The sequence below is a fragment of the Pogona vitticeps genome, chromosome 2, assembly GCF_051106095.1.
Source record: "Pogona vitticeps strain Pit_001003342236 chromosome 2, PviZW2.1, whole genome shotgun sequence".
In the NCBI taxonomy this organism is placed as follows: Eukaryota; Metazoa; Chordata; class Lepidosauria; order Squamata; family Agamidae; genus Pogona; species Pogona vitticeps.
The window spans coordinates 274,170,130-274,180,224 of record NC_135784.1 but is presented as its reverse complement, the minus strand read 5'-3'; the positions used below and the strand labels follow the sequence as shown (position 1 = coordinate 274,180,224).

The 10,095-nt window shown below is 38.4% G+C and overlaps 1 long non-coding RNA gene across 1 annotated transcript; it reads right to left on the bottom strand.

Moving 5' to 3' along the window:
* Positions 1–681: 681 nt before the first annotated feature.
* Positions 682–8,288, bottom strand: LOC144587058 (uncharacterized). The gene is made up of 2 exons (XR_013542224.1): positions 8,170–8,288; positions 682–1,277 (listed from the first exon to the last, which is right to left on the bottom strand). It is a non-coding gene; the product is annotated as an uncharacterized LOC144587058 (long non-coding RNA).
* Between the last annotated feature and the right edge of the window lie 1,807 nt (positions 8,289–10,095).

Below are 10,095 nucleotides of genomic sequence, written 5' to 3'. Positions count from 1 at the left end.
ATTGCAAAAGTGCTTTTCTCATTTTTATTGAAGAAGTTCTACTGAGGCCATATTTTATTAATATATGATAGTAAAAAGGTAAAGATTCCCCTTGACATTTTTAGTCCAGTCGTGTCCAACTCTAGGGGGTGGTGCTCATCCCATTTTTCAAGCCGTAGAGCCAGCGCTTGTCTGAAGACAGTTTCCGTTGTCACGTGGCCAGCATGACTAGGGAATACCGTTTTACCTTCCCACCGAGGTGATACCTATTTATCTACTTGCATTTACATGCTTTCGAACTGCTAGGTTGGCGTGGAGCTGGGACAAAGTGACAGGAGCTCACTCCATTGCGTGGATTCGATCTTACGACTGTTGGTCTTCTGACCCTGCAGCATAGGCTTCTGCAGTTTAGCCCACAGCACCACCACGTCCCTGGGACGTGTGAATATGTGATAGTAAATTGGCCTAAAATCAAGTCAAATTTGGTCAAGCAACAAAAGCCTATCTAATCAATATCCTCTGTTTTCTTCAAGGAACTCGATGTAATGTGCATATCCCCAAGAAGGTTTTATCTTCACAGCACTGAAACGTGGGCTATCCTGGTGGAAGTAATAGCCCAAACAACATTACGATTCAAAACTTAGCAAAGATTTAAACATATGATGTCCAAGCCAAAGACTAATTATGGTTCCAAATCAGCTCTCTGACTCCATTATTTTTTATTGTGTACCAGCAGAATGTAGAAACAAGAGTGCATCTGCCAAAGTGGTTCAAGCAGATAGTCATTCCCACTCATCATGCACAGAATTCCACTGAGAATGTACTGGTTCACATTTGAAATTGCAAAAAGGTTGGAGTGGAAGCTAAGACACAGTTCATATGCTGTATAGAAGTGAGACTAGAGCCAGTCCAAGCCATTTTGCCACCCAAGGCAGAGGTAAGGTTGGCTTCCCATGACTCTGCTCACAGCTGCTATTCACTGTGTCTTGCTGAGTTGCCAACAAGAGGAGTCACATTGCTGGAGGAAAAGTATGCTATCCCCTTTCAAGTTGTAATCTCCTGTTGTTCGTTCCCTAGGTTTTCTTCCTCTGTGATCCATCTTCAGTGTATCAGCAACTACTGCCCAATCAGGTTCTCCATCTGCTGGCCCAAGCTGCTCCACCATCCTGATCTTAGCGGTGGTGATCCAGTGGTGATTTTTGACTATGAAAGGCTCCACACACACACACCATCACCACCATCCGGAGACTCCCAAAGTCTTCCCCAGAGCAAAAGGGAGCCCTAGGGAGCTGTGGAACCTGGAATGGTGAATGGGGATAGGACACTTTCAATTACAATAATTTAAATTAAATTTGACTGGCACTATCATCAGCTTGCACTGTCAGCTGTGACTAATACAGACTTTTGGTTATTTTCAAGAAGTCTATAAAGTTCTGCAGGGCTCTTGGGAGAATGTTCTGACATCATAGAATCATAGAATAATTGAGTTGGAAGGGGCCTGTAAGGCCATTGAGTCCAACCCCCTGCTCAATGCACGAATTCAAATCAAAGCAGATCTGACAGATTCATACAATAGATTTTGCCCAAAGGGACACTGAGACGGTCAACTCTACTTGTTTAACTGCTCCAAAGTATGTCTATAGATAACATGAAATTCATAAATACCATTGATATGGTAGCAAAAACAAAATATTCATGTACTTTAAAGTGAGATATTTTCTGAAAAACTCTCATTTAAACCAGTGGTTGTCAACTTTTCGAATCTTCCATTTCATGATTTATTCTATCAAAGAACCTAGGTGATGACAGAAACAAAACAACACTTATTTATGGGAAATATATTTATAACTTTTCAGTCGTTCTGTAATTGTATTTATCATTCATAGGCTGAAATTCTCTTGCTCTTTATGTTCAAGGCAAGCAGTATAACATTCAGTTACTTCTAGCTGTATATTAATGAGTCCCAACCAGGATTCCTGAGTGGGTGCCAAGGAAGCAAGCAAAAGCACCCCTGAGAATTCCAGCTGTGACTCATTAATTCCCAGCTAAAAGCCATTTGCCTTCTGCATGTGTAACAAAGCAGCAGAATTTCAGCCGCAGTAGGTTCAAAGGACATAAACATTACAGTAGTGTTGTAGAGAGTCAACATAGACAACAATTATTCCAACTAAATACAGTATTTACACTGTTATTTTCTGATAACTTGCATAACCAATGTGTACTGTAAATTAAGGCCATTTTTTAAAACCTTTCATCTAAAATCATGTGATTTGGGGTGCAAATATATTTCTATCTACAGTCTGAAGCAGGAAGTTAATTTTACTGCTACAGATATGATGAGGTTCAAACAGCTGGAAAATGTAGTCCACTTCCCAGGGTAACTTTTCTGTATGTTTTACTGTTCCTGGGAAAGAACTGCTATGTTTTTCCTACAACTGCACTTTATTAGAAGATATGTGTTTAGCCAATAATATAATATCTGGTTACTGGCCTAGTGAATTGCCTTCTTTTAAATTTCAAACAAGGAACTGATTAGTTCTTTGTATCTTCTATAAGAAACTGGTTCCAGTTGATCCATAACACACCCATAGCAAACATGTAGATTAAAATGTTATTCCTCCATACTCTAGAGTCTTCAGCTTTGTTGAGCTGTGTGATAGCACAAACTAAGCTTGATGTAGACATGGTCTAGAGGGGCGGGGTAAAAATCCAATAAATAAATAAATAAATGTTAAATTCTCTACTTTTGTACAGAAATAACTGAAAAATAAGAACATATGCCGAGCATTTTGCAAAACATCAACTCTGCCTATTAGATCCATCTAGCAATACAAAGATGCTACAAATCAAGCATTTTCTGGCCTCTTTCAAAACACCAGTCTAGAAATGTAACGGATGTTTACAAGCAAGGGATTTCACTAATGAAGCTCTTATAGTGTTGCAACAACAGACAAAATGTCATGTAACAATTTTTTCCCTCTGTCACACTTGTATGAAAGGTACAGGAACTCTCTCCAAAATTAGCTGGAGGTCCTTGTTGATCCAAATAATCTGAAAATGCCCTTAGAAACTTCTGCCTAAAAGATTGGCTACCATTTTCTGAGACACGACTGATACATTATGTTACCAAGGAAACACACACTACTCTCTCCTGGCACTATTTTTGTCTTAGTTTGCTTCCTTTAATTTTTTTTTTAAAGAAAGTTCATTCAGAGAGACAGCAGATTCCTAACAAAACATAATAGGCATTTTAAATTGATCATACAAGGTATATTTTTAGAGAGTGCTTTGCCTAAGTATTATTGGGTAGCCTTTTATTTAAAAGGAGTTTTGCCAAAGCAGACCTCATTCTGTATCAGCCTGCTTATATTTCATACCTTAAACAGATATGGAATACGTGCTTGTAAAGAAAACAAAAAGTATAAGAGATTGCAACAGTAAATTTTGTTTTAGAAAATATTAAAAAGCAATACTAATGTTATCATATATAAACTGCAATATTATCCTTTGAGAACAAAATGATTTGTGATAAGATGTGTTATACTCAAAGTAAAGGAACATTTTGTATTCTAAATGATATTAGTACTGAAATGATGCAAGCAGAAATCTTGTCTAATTTAATTTTGCTGACAGAAGATGTATAATGAGAATGTATGGAACATGAAATATAAACCTATTCTTTTGTAAGAATAGCTAATGTCTTAGATCTGCACAGCATAAAACCCATAATTTAATTGCAAACCTCCTTCTTCCATAGGCAACATTAATCTCAAATAGTAGAGATGTGTACTATTTACTTGATAAGGAATATGCACAAATATTTATTTTTAAAATGGGAACAGAGATGCTTTACAAATAACAGAAATCAGTTCATTCCTTCCTTCCACTAAATACTTTGCTAATATAATATTTGTGAGGAATAGTAAAAGAGTCCTTGATTTCTAGCTACTGTACTGGGCATACTTCCGTTCTATTCCTAGTTCTCTCCCTAGTTCTCACTCTTCAATTCTTCCACCTTTTTTGCACATGCTCATAATCCCTGCTGGTATTATCACTTTCCATCAACTAGAGACTGTTAAAAATAAGTGCAGGAATGTATGTATGAAAAGGAACTAATGTGGGGAAATAGAGCGAAGGATAGAAAAACTGATTTGAGTATCTTGTTCTTCACCTTTTGTTACTCCTTCCCCATCAATTTAACTCCCCTGTTGTGTTCAAGGCAGCAAGTGTGCAGAAACAGGAGTGAGAGAGAGTCAACAACCAGGTCAAACACTAAGTAGTTAGAGCCAAGTTTCAAGGACCATTTAAGAGCAGTGCCAGAGATGAGGGCAAGTAATTGAGCTGTAAATCATATACATGCCAAATCACCAATGCCAAGAGGAAGCAAACAGGAGCAGGTCTTTCACAATCCAAGTAAAGAGGCAGGAGTTCAGAGTGACATGATACAAGGAGACTAGAATAAAATATTATTACAAGCATTGCTTCCAACAGTCTAGGTTTGTCTGGGACGGTGGTATTTAGTCACTATGACCTGAGACTCCTCCCATCTTTAGCTGGGACTAATTAATTATTTACTGTACTGTAAGGGTGGGTTATTCAGTAAAGCTTGTATCAATCATTTGTACAGTACTTCTGGGGGGAAACGTCCAGCTGGGTCCTGAGGATCTTCCCCAGCACTAATTTGTTCCTACTGCCTTAATTTTCTGAAGAGGACTGGGCCACATAGGACATGATGTCCCCCTCCTCCTGCGAAAAAGGAAGTTATATTTCTTTGTTTTCTTCTGTCTCCCTCCTTGTGCAATGGTGCACGAGGGCTCCTCCACACTTGTCTACACAGAAGACAGCTCCTGATTCCTCTGTACTCAGGTCTAGTTTGTATTCTACCTTACTTTGAATGAATCTAGAGCAATAAACTCCCTGCATACCTTACTATAGGCACCCAGAGTGATTACTTCTAGTTGCAATCAGAAGCTCACCTCACTAGCTTGTTGCGTTCTGTTAAGGTAATATCTCACAATTTGGTACATAGGCTTGGTGTACAGTATTTTGCTCAAACGGTAACAGTTTTTTAAAAAACAACCCTCTTCCTGAATCAACAAATAACCTCACTAATCTCTCCTCAACATCTGATATGCTGTAATTCCAGTATACAAATGCCACACTGAGAAAGCACCATGCAGATGATAGCCCCATGCTCGCTCGCTCTCTTTCTGCAGCTCCTTGAGTTCTGTGACCTGGCTCCTCCCTTTGTCTGCTTATTGAAATAGCAGAATTCATTCCTTCATTCAGCCTTTAACTCATGTCCCAGGAAAGTCTGCGTCCATTGCTCTTCATTTCTCTATTTCATTCATTCATTCATTCATTCATTCATTCATTCATTCATTCATTCATTCATTCATTCATTCATTCATTCATTTTGTATGATTTGTAGGCTGCCTGTTTCCCCTGAGGAGGCCCAAGGTAGCTTACAATGTTAAAACAAATAATACCAAAACCACAATAAACTACAGATTACAAAGCAATTACAGGCCCAGTAATAATTGAAAATCAATCAATTAATTTAAAAGCATTTAAAACTTTTAAAACAATCTTAGAAAAACAAAAAACCAACATCCAGAGACACATTCAGAGTTATTGAACCATGAGATGTTCCTTTGCTATCATTCAGCGAGGTCACGCCCCTAGACCTATAAAACAAATGCCAGACTTGCCGTAACACATCAGTGAAGAGTGAAAATGTTTCTTGTCAAGGTACAGTACAGTTGTAACATGGTTATAGCTCCATTATCACACAAAAGAGTTAATTACAACTAGTTAGAACTTGCACTGGTTTTACAGAACACTATCATGAAGTTGGAAGGGGCCTCTAAGTCCAACCCCCTGCTCAGTGCAGGAATACAAATCAAAGCATATCTGTCAGGTGGTTGTCGAAATTTTTCTTGAATGCCTCCAGTCTTGGCACACTCACCAGCTCTCAAGGTAATTGGTTCCACTGCCATACTGCTCTAACAGTTAGGAAGGTTTTCCTGATATCCAACCGAAATCTGGCTTTCTGTAATTTTAGCCCACTGCACTCAGGAATGATTGAGAACAGATCCTGCCCTGTATGATAGCCTTTCAAGTACAGTATTTGAAAAGTGCTATCACATCTCCCCTCAGCCTTCTTTTCTCAAGGCCAAACATGCCCAATTATTTCAGTCTTTTCTCATAAGACTTGGTTTCCAGCACCCTGATCATCTTTGTTGCCCTCCTCTGAATTTGTTCCAGTTTGTTGGCATCCTTCTTGAAGTGCAGTGTCCACTTCAGGTGTTCAGAGGTATAGGTTTAATCCAATGACTTTGTGTGCTACAATGTCATAATGATGAGGAGGAGGATGATTGTGTTACTGTAGTTAGCAGCCCTCAGTGGTGCATAATTTCATATAACAATTCAAATAAATCAGTGCTGAATTTATGTTGAATAACTGGGTGTCTTTTCTAGGAATGTACATTATTGGCATGCTGTGCGTCTTTCTCTTATTTTCTTTTGTGTGTACTGTGTTCATAAGAGGAAGACTATGATGCACATAAGGGGATTTCAAGCTATGAAACTCTAATTATAAATATAAGATTGGTCTGCTACTGTGCTTGTTAACATGGCTAGAAGATATAATATAATGGCAGCAAACAGCTTCTCCTTACAATCATGTGCTTGCCTGTCTACACAGTTCTTTATATTCTCAGTCTATCCTGTAAAGATTCTGATAACTGGGTTTGGATTCTGAGTGAATTCTGCATCATGATAAATCAAACTAATAGCATCCATGTCCTGTTAATAATTAATTTCCACTTATGTCTTGCTATAGTCATGCTGCTAGGTAGGGGCAGAGTCAAAGCACAGAGAGGACTTATACAAAACACCAAACTGGCATAAAATAGGAATGCCAGGTCATAAAGTAGAAGCCTGTATACTGTGAAACATGTTGAATGAATACTCACAAAAGGATTCGTTTATGAGCTAGCAGGTTGGGTTACAGAAAAGAATTTTAGATGAAAAGCAGGACTAACAGTGCCAGTTAAATGCAGTCAAACAAACACATTTAACAAACAAGTTAACCACTCTTATTCTTCTTATTATGTGATTTATCTTTTGTTTTGTAGCCCAAGTAATTTTTTGCTCTACAGATACCTTGTTTTCTTATTTCAGCTCTTCATGATCTAGGCTGCAGAAACCAATTTGGGAGGATAGGGGAATTAGTTATCCCAACATTTGTCATGGAGATTTTCTCTTCCTTCCTTCCTTCCTTCCTTCCTTCCTTCCTTCCTTCCTTCCTTCCTTCCTTCCTTCCTTCCTTCCTTCCTTCCTTCCTTCCTTCCTTCCTATTTGTGCATAACTCTTCTACTAATGCCTTAAAGTAGCTCAAACAATTACTGTTCGAATGTAAAACTAATAAATGATAATATCATATAAAACCAAAAAACAGTGAGAGTGGACTTGTATCTTGCAGTTTTTGAGGGCGTTTAAGGCAGTGTGAGGTAACCCACATACTTTACCAAAGACATCAAAATATTAAAGCGATGCTTAAGTATTCCCCAGAAAGCACAAATGACACAACAAAGTGCTAACACAGTTTGCGAGAACATTATCACTTTTAAATCTATCTGGGTATCTTACTGCTTACTGTAGGTGAGTAAATACGATGGGATGTTATTGCTGTGCAAGAAATTTTAGAATGTTTTAAATGTATAACAATTTATGATCTACCCTATGGAAGCAGTATTAAATATATATATATATATATGGTAGAGGTTTTTTTTTCTTATTTTAAATATGTGGATAATATTCTTCTTCTCTTTTTAATGCTTACTTCGCAGAAGTTTTCCATTGCTTACTCATCAGGTTCTGCTTAGGATGGACAAAGCTTTTTACACTTGAAAGAAAGAAAGAAAGAAAGAAAGAAAGAAAGAAAGAAAGAAAGAAAGAAAGAAAGAAAGAAAGAAAGAAAGAAAGAAAGAAAGAAAGAAAGAAAGAAAGAAAGAAAGAAAGAAAGAGAAAGTTGGTTGCAGGGACATTTAGAAGGGAACATTAAAGTAATTTTGTTGTTTGACTATCGTATTTTGAGGGTTGAAGTAAAAAAGCCTACATTGTGCATGAAATCAGAAACATCTGTTAATAAAAACGATAGACGAAATGTGCCCAGCTTGAACATACCTATGAAAAGATCTGGTAACATTATGTAGAGTGAAGAAACAAATACTTGGTTGGGGTTAAATGTTCTGTAGAAAGATCAAATAAGAAACCCTGCATGGATCAAAGTAGAAGAAGGCAATGCCTAATCTATATCTAACACTCACCTCTGTTTAACAAACTGCCCATGATGCGGTGCAGGCTTATCTGAGCTACTAGGACTGCCATCTGTAAAATAAGTGCAGTAAGTTATAAATATCAGGTTTTGGTGCCCCAGAACATGCAGCTGGTTTTTAAATGGTTTTTGCAAATGATAGAAACATTGTTATGAAATATCTTCTGCTCATGATGCAGCTAACGATCTAATGCATGAAAAAGAATTCAAATGAAATTGTCTGACATCTCTCATACAGTGCTTCCTCTAAAAAAAGAGACAGAAGCAGTGACATGTTCATTAAAAGTAACAAGCATTGAGTTGATAAAACCTCTTGCACTATGCAAATAATTTGAATAATATATGAAACTGTAGGATATGTTGGATACAATGGGAAGATAGGAGGCACTGCCCTCTATGTAGTATGGAATGATCATAGAGTTCTGGTTAACTTTCTAGTTCCTGTCCAAGATCATGATGGTGTGTCCTTCTTTAACAATTCATGGAGTAAAGTTTAATTAAAGTTTAAACAGTATGAAAAACATAAGCATGTTGCATGTTACCAGAGATGGGATACTGGTAGTGGCACTTTGTCTACTAGAGCAAGTAGGGTACTGCTTTCACCTAGTCATTAAAAAGGATCAGAAGTGGATCGAATACAGTAGTATAGAAGTCCTAGTGAACCAAAAGAAAATATTATTTTCCAGCTGAGTTTGATATCAAACATTAAGGAATTATTCTGCAGTGGCATTGCAAGGGAAAGTAAGGGAATAAATCCATTGGGCATCCTGTCCAACCAGTCCTGATGGGCACTGACCACCACTGGTGCAGGAGAGGAAATATTTGCTTTTCTGACTCTCTGGATGAGACACAAATTTCAGAATGATTGGAACTAGAGGCAGAAAGTTTTAATTGTTGTGTCTGAGAAATACATAGGGCCTATCCACACTGACATGTAGATATAATATATGGATCACTAAGAGAATGGTTTGGATTGGGGGTGAAGGCCTCGCCCACAAGTATTTCTACTTAGAATGATCCATCTTTCCTCTTTAAAAGCTTCCACACACCTTTCTGGTCTAGCAGTAGGGCATGCATTCTTTTTGGCACGCTTGTTAGCAGGAAGATAGCAGTCTCCAGCAGCTGCAGGCTCCAAGGGTGAATTTTACAAGAGTAGAGTAAATGAGGGAAAGGAAGCAGGGAAGGGGGAAGGAAAAGAAAATGAAACAGCACTGACAAAGGGAGAGAGGAGCAATGCAAAACAAAGTTCTCTGTAGATAATCAGGGAGAACAGCTGGTCAGGCTGCAAGGGGTCATTTAATGCTCAGACAAGAGGAGTATGCCAAATGGCGCATCATTCCTCCCCCCCCCCAACTTCAGCAGACCCTTTGTAGCCTGATCCACCCCAAACAGCCAGTTTGGACAGGCTGATAGTCTGGGTATCCATTCCCACCCATTCCCAATGGGCATCAGGACTCATGAGCTCAGCACAGAGGTGCTTTTGTATGTGCTGTGCTTGTGTAACACTGGCACACCAGAAGGCAGGAGCAAGTGGAGGGGGTCAAGAGAGAGATGTTCTTGGGCCTGTGATGCCATTTGGAGTAAGAAATAAAGTGGAGCTCCAACATCACAAATCAGGAGACTTCTTGATGTAAGATGGGAGTGGCAGAAAACACTGCAGGTGTTGGGCTCCTTTTCTTCCCTGGCTGGCCACTGAAATTTTTTCTCCCCTGAGTTATGAGTTCCCATACTATCTACATATTTAACTATGTTTTCCTTTACCAGAATTCCTTTCA